General features: G+C 35.1%; 1 long non-coding RNA gene across 2 annotated transcripts; it reads left to right on the forward strand.

Moving 5' to 3' along the window:
- The first annotated feature begins 1,847 nt into the window (after window positions 1–1,847).
- LOC141500195 (uncharacterized) lies at window positions 1,848–10,584 on the forward strand. 2 transcript variants are annotated; one of them, XR_012471886.1, is made up of 4 exons: window positions 1,848–2,440; window positions 5,116–5,200; window positions 8,158–8,243; window positions 9,740–10,584. It is a non-coding gene; the product is annotated as an uncharacterized LOC141500195 (long non-coding RNA). The 2 variants fall into 2 exon arrangements; XR_012471885.1 differs by having other exon boundaries at window positions 1,854–2,440; window positions 5,159–5,200.
- Window positions 10,585–11,407: the final 823 nt, after the last annotated feature.

Consider the following 11,407-nt stretch of genomic DNA (forward strand, 5'->3'; position numbering starts at 1 on the left):
TTGAGACTTCATTCTACATTTTGGTTATTATGTAAAAGGATTGAGTTAGTGGGAATAGGAGGTTATTCTAGAAATTGGAACAGATCTACCTTTCCAGTAAATCTGTTAGGAAAAATAGTCTAGGGGAGATAAGAGTGAAAGACCTCAACTTTGATCTTGACTCTATATCCTTCTCCTCACTTCTTTTACTGAGGATCTTGCAAGGTTCAAAGAGTTTGGAGGATGTTGAACTTCTCATATTCCTATCAGGGTCTTAGTGGGGTTTCTGGGTCTTCTAAAGGCAGAATCTGCATAAAGATGCAAGGACAGACTAAAAACATATTCATCATGCTTATATGGGGCTCTTCTTGAGCATTCCAACAATCAAAATCTGGAAATTAGTTTTATCAAATGTGCTTTCTAAATTTGAGTCCACTTTGCCTGGGATTATGTGTCCTTATGGGAAAATGTGTCACAGACTTGAGAAATAGGGAAGAGATATTTTGTGTCAACTCTTTTTAATATGACACCTTAGTAAAATACTCCTTTCCCTTTCTGCAAGCAACTTATGGCTATCTGACTAATTGATTCTCCACTGATAATCTTAGGGGCAACCAAACAGGTGGGATTTGAGCCAATGACATTAGAGAATCACCACATCTTTTCAGGGCTATCGCTAGAAACCTGAAGAGGACAAGGCTTACACTTATTAACTATTACTCCCCCTCAAAAAATAGTCCATAGTCCCATCATATGGGCCTTCTTGCTGTTTCTTTCTTCCCTTTCTGAGCCTTTAACTCTGTCTAGAAAGTTCTCTCCCCTCACTCCTCTTCTAATAAGCCCCAGTTTTTCTAAAATTATACCACCTGATCCCATCCCAATAAGGGTGGTAAGGATTAGTTTGGCTTAATTTCCAGACTTGTTTATAGGAGTTTGGTAGATGGACGCATGTGTTGGGGTGGGGGGGTATAGTACTGATTCTTGCTTTTCCAATACCTTGACTCCACTTCTCCATTCCATAGTTTTTTAAAAGGTCACAATAGAGTATTCAGGAGACCCAGTGAAAAGTCCCTCCCTCTCTCTTATTCTTAATTTCCTCATCTGTAAAATGGTAATGCTACCCTAGTATACCATAGGGTCATTTTGATAAAAGAGATATATAGACCTCTAGATTGTGAGAATAGAAGTTTGACTCCTTTTCCATCTTTCTCCAGTTGGAGAGTTTACTGAAAGTGGAGGATGACTGTGCTGCTTTTCTGCCTCACCCTCACAATGGAACTGGTATATCTGGGCAAGCAGGAGTTTAGGGTGGAGTGTGAGGGCTGAGGAATGTACAGCATAAAATAAAATGCATTATTTTAGAAGTTTATGATCTTTTTCAGGTCTAATCATTTCTCATCTTGAAATGTTGTAGGGCCTTCAACTATTATATTAGTGTATATGGCTGTCAAGTATTTCCTAGGAGAAGGAGGAAGAGAGGAGGTTTGAAGATGGGTAAGATGTTGAGAAATTAAGATTTATTCTAAAAAAAATAATAACTGGAATTCCCAATCTTTGGAGATAAAAAGGGTGTGAGAAAGAGGGCAGTAAGACTGGGAGAGAAAATATGTAGCTATATCTCTCATTATTATCTAGAACTCTAGTAGAGACACCTTAGAAGGGAGGGTCTGGAAGGGAGGGTCTGGAAAGAAGGATCTGGCTTACACTCAGGCCCAAAGGCAAGAAAGCTTGGGGAAATTTGGGGAGAGAATACTTTGGAAGTTCACCTAGGCTATGGAGGAGAGGGGAAACTAGATGACTGGAAAGAAGGGAAGACAGTCAAACACATCATCCCAAGGTCATAGTAACCAGGTATCCAGGGAGAAGTTTCCTATCCCTGTGAGAAAAAAAAAGAGATTCAGCCTTACACTGAGAATGAGAGAAAGATAAAAAGAGACAGACAGAGTCAAATAGAGAGATTCTTGAAAGACATTGGGATAAGGTGTAGTTCTTTTTAAAAATGAAAAGAAATAGGGATGGTATTGAATAGGCACCTTTACAGAACTGAAAAAAGCAGTCAATATATAGAACCAGGAAGGAGAGCATGAAGAGTAGTTGCAGTTGGTCACATCCTGCAGATAATAAAGGCAGTTTGGGAGCAACTTTTAGAAGGTGTTGATGGGAACTGGAAAAATCTATCTCAGTTCCAGGGCACCTCCCTTTGTCAGCAATTGCAATCAAAAGTATCTGCCCATGCCCTGCTTTTGGAGAAAGAAAAGTTTTGTGGGAAGTGAGCAGAGGAGACAGGAGTGAAATTTGCAGACAAGGGTTTTGACTCTTATCACCTCTGGTTGTTAACTGAGGCAGCATCCAGGAGGCACCATCTTATAGAGGGATGATCTTCAGTAAAGAGTCTTCACACACAGCTTAGCAACCACAGGTACCTGGCATAGCCTTAGCTCAACTCAACATAGACAAGGAGGTGAGTATGCCTTCCCAAAGAATCTGAGAACTTAACTCTAACTTGTAGAATCTTTTCCTGTGGTAGCACATATCACCATGATTCTGCACTCAGAGACCCAACAAATTAGACACCTTTTATGCCCTAGTAATCAAAATTATCTATTTCACACCTTGTGCTGCTCTCTATCTCTTGTTTATTCATATATTGTTCACCTATCCATAAAACTGATAAGTAATATATTCCAAGTTCTTCAAAATTTCTTGTAATATTTCTCTTTATATCTAGTTCATGTATTCATTTTTACCTTATCTTGATAAATAGTGTTAAGATACTGGTCTATGCCCAGTTTTGAACATAGTGCTTTCCAGCTCTCCCAACAACTTTTTTTAACTCAATAATGAATTCTTATATTTATTAAACACAAGAGTTTACTATACTTATCTGCTGCTGAAATTTGTATGTCTATTTTGTTCCACTGATATATTTTTCTATTTCTTAATTAACACCAGTTGGTTTTGCTTAAAACTACCTTATAATATAGTTTAAGCTCTGAGTCTGCTAAATTTCATTCCTTTGCATTTTTATTAGTTCCTTTAGTATTTCCAATCTTTTATTTTTTAATGAATTTTGTTATTATTTTTGTTACTTAGTAAAATAGTTTTTGGCAATTTAATTGGGATGGCATTGGATATATAAATTAATGTAGGTAAAAATGTCATTTTTATTATGTTGACTTTACCCCACCCATGAACAACTAATATTTCTCCAATTATTTAATTCTGATTCAGTTGAAGGATCTATTGTTATTCACTTTCCTTGAAGGAAATTTTTTCATCTATATTTAAAAGTGGTGTTCAAAAGTATTTACTTTGTTTTTGACTTCTTGTTTACACAATGGATTTTTGTGGTTGTTAACACTATTTATTGAATGCAATTACTCTCAACTTTTTTCAGCTGTTTTTCTTCTAATTTTAATAGTCTATTGGGGCACAGATATAACTGGTACTCTGAATTCTAGAATTGATTCCCAAGAAATATTTCAGAAATATATAATTTATCCTTAATATTATTTTATTAAATTAAATTTATTAGTATTATTTTCATATTTTCTATTTCTATGGAAAGGTAACAAGTCTATTCTGTCTATCTCTTACTTCTGAGTTTTATCAATAATATAAAAGACTGATGATTTGTGTGAGTTTATTTTATATCCTCCATAATTGTTAAGGTTGTTAAATATTTCAACTAGTTTTTAGTTGATTCTGTAGAGTTCTGCAAATATATCATCATTTCATATGCAAAATTTGATGGTTTTATTTCTTCATTTTCTATGCTTATTCCTTCAATTTATTTCAATTATTTCTAATACAATATTAAATTGTTGAATGGTAATGGTTATAATGGACATCCTTGCTAAATTAATCATCTTATTGGAAAGCTTCTAGTTTTTCACTATTACAGCTAATGCTTACTCTTGGTTTTAGATAAATATTCTTCATTTTTAGAAAAAATTTTATTTATTCTTATGCTTTCTAGTGACTTTAATAGGAATAAGTGGTCTGTTTTGTCAAAATTTTTTCTACACCTATTTATGCAACCATATGATATGATTGCTTTTGTTATGGATATGATCCGTTATAATTTTCTCAATACTGAACCAGTCTAGCACTTCTGGTATAAATCCCACTTGGTCATATTACTCTTTACTCCAAGTTCCCCTCCCTGCTTTCTTTGCTGCATGTAACAAAGACCACTTGACTGGTATTTTGTTTCAGACTACTGAGATATCAATAGATACCTTTTCTCACAACACCTATGAAACTGGAGTGCCACCTCTGTGGCTATAAAAGAACTATAGTCAATGGATGCTTACTCTTTCATTCTCTTATCTTCAAAAGAAGTATCATACTTGAAAGTATATCTAGCCATTCCAATCATATATTTCAATTATAAGGATATAATTTGAGGGAAATTCAGGACAAAAGTTACTTTCTGTGGTTATTAGGGGTGGGGTGAAGAAATAGTTTCACCTCCAGATATTCAGAGTAAGAAGTTAATCTTAGCCAGCTTAGATTCACCTTCCACCATGTATTTGTCATGAGTAAAATTTAACAAAGAGAGACACAGACATCTATTCTCTGAATAAGCTAATAGTTTATTAGCTGAATACAAACCAACTAATAAATGGGTCTGAGACTGCCTCAGTTATCCAAAAGACCCTTTTAAATTAAGTAAATCATTTTACAAGCATAAAAAAGAATAGATTTGGGTAGGTGAGGAAATAATATATTTGATTATAGGAGGCATCATGTTTTTATATATGGTGGCATCATGTTTTTATGGACAGCATGATTGATTACATAGCTGAGGCATAAGGAATAGCATGAGTGTCTGGAATTTCTAATCTATTCCACAGATTCCACCATCACCTTGTCCCAATTACTTTCTGGAAATTTTGTCATACTGAAGCTCCCTTGTCTTTTTCATCACCACTGGTGCCTAGTTTCCTTATCAAAGACAGTGCCCATATTTTTATCATTGCCATAGAACTTCTCTTTCCCTGTCATAAACACTAATCCTCCATTGGTCCAGCAATCAATGGGTCTTGTGTTTCTGTCACAGATATTGTCCCGCTTGTCCCTACCCTACCTAATCAGTAATGGCTCTTCTTCCTCCCTTTCATCATCTCCCAGGTATGATGGAGATTCTCAGACCTTTTGGATTCTTTCTCTCTAGGTTTTACATGGAAGCTCATCATGATGCCCCAGATGACCTCAGGTAAGTATTTGCTTCAACTTATTTTGGGGTTTTTTGATGTGAAATAGGAGTTTTGAAAATTGACACTTGAAGCTATAGAAATTCTGTGCTGCCATATTCCCCATATTCTCCCAAACCAGAGATCTAATATTTTCCTAGTCTTTCCTTAGAATTTTTTCAATTTTCCTAATTCTCTCTGCCAGATCTTTCTCACTATCCTCAAAATTTATTCCTTCTTTCTTTACTTCTCTCTCTGATTTCCTTCCTCCATACTATCTCATTTCACATTGGTACAAAAGTTCCTTCATTTTGTACCTTTTATACCCTTAAGTATGACTCCTTCTACTCTCTACTGTTCTCTTTGACCCTAAATCTACCTTTCTGGCTTGATTGAACAGGACAGTTCTCAGAGACTGAACCTACAGTACTCATTTAGATCTCATTTAGGAGATAGGTAGAGTTATCTGTCCCCAACTCAGTGTGGTCAGCAGGTGGACATGATCAGTTTCCAATCCAATAAGGTATTTACATTTCTTTTGAAATGAGAAGGATTTCAATTTGGAGATCAGGACCCTAATTATGAAAGGAGGATGTAACTGATGAGAGTTGCTATCAAAAATGGAAAGTCACCCTGACTGATGCTGGATGTGGGACTCTGGGATGTAAGATATATGTATCTCATTGAAAATTGTTTTCACCAAGAGGAAACTGATATGAAGCTGAAGGTCTTAGGTAAGAATCTGATGTGGGAACTGGACATGTTTGTGTGTGTGTGTGTGTGTGTGTGTGTGTGTGTGTGTGTGTGTATATATATATATATATATATATATATATATATATATATATATATATATGGGATTGAAGGTGGGTGGAAAATTTCCTTCCAAGCTCTGTGATTTTTGGAATCATGGGATGTCCTAGTTAAGAGAAATCTCATAGACCATAAAGTGTCTCTGAATAAAAAAAACCTCTCTCTCCATGACTAGCAGGTACATATTTTAATTTATTCCATTAGCTTTATGCCTAGTCTGATGTTTTACACAAGGAAAATCCTTAATAAATTATTGATGAATTTAATAGAAGTTTCAGCCTTTGCTCAAAGATTTCCAATAAGGAGTCCTACTGTCTTGCTGGAGGGGGAACCTTTTCCACATGTGAATAGATTATAATAATTAAGAAGTTTTTGTGATTGCATATGTATAAACTACATCCAATTTCTAGCCCTCTCAATGAGAGGCTGGGAACAGGTAGAGAGGAAAGGAGAGAATTTGGAACTTAAAGTTTTAAAAACCAAAGTTAAAAGTTGTTTTTTACATGTAACTGGGGAAAATAAAATGTTAAGGAGTTTTAAAAAAGTTTCTGTGATTATGATCAACTATGATGGACTAGTTCATTTCAGCAGTACAATAATCAAAAGCAATTCCTAAAAGACTTGTGATGGAAAAATACCATCTATACCCGGAGAAGGAACTGTGGAGTGTAAATGCAGATTAGAGGTTACTATCTTCAATTTTTCAAAGTTATCTTATGTATTATATCATTTTTCTCTCTCTAATTTTTTTCCTTCCATTTGAATTTGATTTTTCTTTTAGAACATGATTAATATGGATCTATATTTAACATGGCTATGCATCAGTAGAGCCTGTATTAGATTGCTTTCAGGGGAGAAAAGGGATGGATAGGGAAGAGAAAAAAGGTATAACTCATAACCTTGCAAAAATGATTTTTGAAAACTACAGTTTTATGTAGTTGAAAAATAAATTTAAAAAAAATTTAAAATAAAGAGAAAGCCCCCAGATTGGAAGTAGAAAAGTAGTCTAGAATCAGGAACTGAATTGAATAAGAGGAGAGTAATTGCAGCTTTTCTAGTCTTAGATGTATCAATTTTATTTGTTCCAAAGTTTTTAAATGTCATGTAAAGACATTCAAAAGAAAAAATTTTTGTTAACATTGAACTCAAATCCTCTTCTTTGCAACCTTCAATCACTGCTACAAATTATGCCCCAGAGAGACAGTGTAGAACAAATATAATTCATTTTCTAAGGAATGGTTCCTTAAACTTGCAAGTAATGATCATGTTGAGGCTATGTCTTCACTTCTCCAAGTTATAAAAATCACTAAACTGGCATAATAAAGATACTAAACTTTATAAGTTGTATTTTACAATGTAATCTCAAATCAGTCCACCATTCTGGTATAGGGCATGATAAAGAATACACCTTCTCAAATTAATTTTTACAAGGGTGATACTGGACAAGTCACTTAACCCTGTTTGGTTCAATTTCTTCATCTGTAAAATGAGTTGGGAAAGGAAATGGAAAACCACTCCAGTATCTTTGTCAAGAAAACCCCAATGGGGTCAAAGAGGATCTGTTACCACTGAAAAAGAACTTGAAAGATTCTTACTTTAGTCTTCTGGAGTGAGACTGGTTGCATCACTTCTGGATTTTAGGGTGTCTAGGAGGAACAGGGAGGGCATCTTTTTCTAATGTTTTCAGCTTAAGTCCTTATTCCATTCTGTTCTCACTTGTTGATTTCTAGTCATTCATGTTCCAGTTCAATTTAATTAATTCATATCAATTAGCTTTTTAGAAAAGGATATTTACTAAAATACAGCAAGAAAGAATTACAAATATTTTTTTCCAGCACTTAGGGTACACTCTTCTCAATCCCATCTCAGTCCCTGGGAAAAGTGGGATCACACTCTAAGCAGTTTCTACATAGCATTGGTCCTACCAAATTGACTTCCCAATGTGGCACAATTGATATGATGGCTTAGGTTATTTGCTACTTTGCTTTCTACTGTATGCCTCTAAGAACAATCTTTGTGGAGGCAGATCCAGGATGATTCTGAGATTCTAAAAGTTAGACAAGGTTGTAAAGAGTTTTATATGCCAAACAAAAGAGTTTATATTTGATCCCAGAGGGAATTATTATGTAATCAGTTCAATTATATCTCTTCATGATTCCATTTTCAGGGTTTCAGGGAAAGATATTGGAATGGTTTGCTATTTTCTTCACCAGCATTTTGCAGAGGAGTAACAGAAGCAAATAAGGATGGCAAGTAAGTATCTGAAGTCAGATTTGAATTTAGAAAGGTGACTCTTCATGACTTTAGACTCAACTCAATCTACTATGCCATTTAGGGAGCTACTATATAGAAAGCAGATGTGATTAGAACTGTATTTTAACAAAATCATTTTAGCAAATGAGAGAGGAGAACCATGAAAAAAATACCAATTGGGAGACTACTATAATAACCCAAGCAAAAGTTGACGATGGTCGTTAATAGGGGTGGCCTTATGAAGAGAAAAGGAGATTAAAGGCAGTAGATGTGACAAGATTTGGCAACTGATTAGATTATATGAGGGGTGTGTGTGTGTGTGTGTGAAAGAGAGAGAGAGAGAGAGAGAGAGAGAGGAGGGTCAAGAATTACTTCCTAAACTATTAGAGTAATCTGCTGTTTGATAAACACAAAGAATCCAGCTATTGGGATAAAAACTTTCTCTGATAAAAACTGCTGGGAAAATTGGAAGTTAGTATGGAAGAAACTTAGATTAGACCCACACCTCACACTCTATAACAAGATAAGACCCAAATGGATACAGGATTTGGACATAAAAAACAATGCTATAAGCAAATTAAAAGATCAAGGACTAGTTTACCATCAGATCTATGGAAAAGGAAGCAGTTTATGACTAAGGAAGAGATGGAGAACATCACTAAAAGCAACCTAGATGATTTCAATTACATTAAATTAAAAGGTTTTTGCACAGACAAAACCACTGTAACCAAGATCAAAAGAAATGTAAACTGGGAAACAATCTTTACAGCTAATGCTTCTGACAAAGGACTCATTTCTAAAATATACAGAGAACTGAGTCATATTTTTAAAAAAAGCCATTCTCCAATTGACAAATGGTCAAAGGATAAGCAAAGACAATTTACAGATGAGGAGATCAAAGCAATCCATAGTCATATGAAAAATTGCTCTAAATCATTACTTATTAGAGAAATGCAAATTAAAGCTTCTCTGAGGTACCACCTCACACCTCTCAGACTGGCCAATATGACCAGAAAGGATAATGATCATTGTTGGAAGGGTTGTGGGAAAGCTGGGACACTGATTACATTGTTGGTGGAGCTGTGAACTCATGCAAACTTTCTGGAGAGAAATTTGGAACTATGTTCAAAGGGCAACAAAAATGTGCATGCCCTTTGACCCAGCAATACCACTACTGGGTCTCTACCCCGAAGAGATGATGAAAAAGGGTAAAAACATCACATACAAAAATATTCATAGCAGCCCTGTTTGTGGTGGCAAAGAATTGGAAATCCAATAAATGTTCTTCAATTGGGAAATGGCTTAGCAAACTGTGTTATATGTATGTCACGGCACACTATTGTTCTATTAGAAACCAGGAGGGATGGGAATTCAGGGAAGCCTGGAGAGATTTGCATGAACTGATGCTGAGATGAGCAGAACCACAAAAATACTGTACACCCTAACAGCAACTTGGGGGCAATGATCAACCTTGATGGACTTCCTCATTCCAACAGTGCAGCAATTGGGGACAATTTGAGGCTGTCTGCGATGGAGAATACCATCTGTATCCAGAGAAACAACTGCGGAGTTTTAACAAAGACCAAGGACTATTACCTTAAATTTAGGGGAAAAAAACCTGACATCTTATTGTCTGATCTTGCTATCTCTTATACTTTTTATTTCTTCCTTAAGGATGAGATTTCTCTCTCATCACACTCAATTTGGATCAATGTATACCATGGAAACAATGTAAAGACTGACAAATTGCCTTCTGTGGGGGGTGGGGGGTGGAGGAGGGAAGTAAGATTAGGGGAAAAATTGTAAAACTCAAAATAAATAAAATCTTTAATAAAAAAATAAAATAGAGGGAAAAAAAGGAATTACTTGCTAGTATTCAAATTGTGTGATGGTAATACTAATTGAGAGGAGTAAGGAACTGTGGAGAAGTGGTAGATTTAGGGAGAAATATAAGAGCATGTTGCCTTGAACATGTTGAATTTAAGTTGAGAAATCCAATTTGAAATGTCAAAAAGATTTTCTGGAAATGTAGGCTTGGTGTTCTAGATAGAGACAAGATACAAACAGATACATAGAGACATGTCATCTGTTTAGAGAAAATAACAATTTATAAAGATAAAGTAGAGAGAGAATTGAGAAGGGGACTTAGAAAAGCCCCCTGGCACACACTGACTACGTTACATATGTAGCAAAGGACTCTAGAGTGCTACTGGACAGACAGGAGGAAAACCAGAGAGGTTAAAAAAGGATTAAGATTGATAAAAAAAAACAATAACAAAGTAAACAACCAATGGACTTGTGAACTAAGTGATTGTTGAAACATTTGTTAGGAGATATTTCATTGCAGTAATTAAGTCAAAAACTAGATTTTAGAGAGTTTAAAAAGTGAATTATTTAAGTGATAATGAAAGCTAAGAGATATAACTTTTTTCTGTGATTTTGTGAAATTGGAGTTGGGGAATAAATAGAATAATAGCCTGAGGGGTTAGTAGAATGACATGAAAAATTTTCAAGTATGAGGGAAATCTGGGCATATTTGTAGGCAATGTAAAAGGAACAAGTAGTAAGGGACTGAATGAAAAGACAGATTTAAATATATAGAGAGAGACAGAGTAAGAGAACAAAAAAGGGATGTAAGGAGGAAGAGAGGGGGGAGAGAGAGAGAGAGAGAGAGAGAGAGAGAGAGAGAGAGAGAGAGAGAGAGACTGGTTGGTCTTGGCATGGAGAAGGGTTACCTCTTTAACAGAGGCTGTAAAAAAGGAGAAGTTGGATGAAGTTGTCAAGAAGTTAGAGAGATGGAGAAAGGAAAGAGAACTAATGTATAATGAACTATATTTTCTCAGAAAATATGAGGTGTTTTAAAATATGGAAAGAGGAATATGGGAAACTTGAGAGAAGTGAAGGTTTGAAAAAACCATTGTGGGAATAGAGAATCAATTAAAAACTAGTAAAAATATTTTGCTGAGTTGAAAGCATAGCAGAGATTAGATAGTTTTAGCAAAATATATTTTAATTTTGTCAATTAATAATATCCACTTTCTCTTCATCTCACTTCCCTTCCCTCCACTCCTATTGAAAAAGAATTAAAATCACACAGTTGTAACAAAAATTGTTTAGTTCCAAAAAAGAATACAGTATTGGTTCTATGCAAAAACTGATATCTA

The sequence above is a fragment of the Macrotis lagotis genome, chromosome X, assembly GCF_037893015.1.
Source record: "Macrotis lagotis isolate mMagLag1 chromosome X, bilby.v1.9.chrom.fasta, whole genome shotgun sequence".
Classification (NCBI taxonomy): domain Eukaryota; kingdom Metazoa; phylum Chordata; class Mammalia; order Peramelemorphia; family Peramelidae; genus Macrotis; species Macrotis lagotis.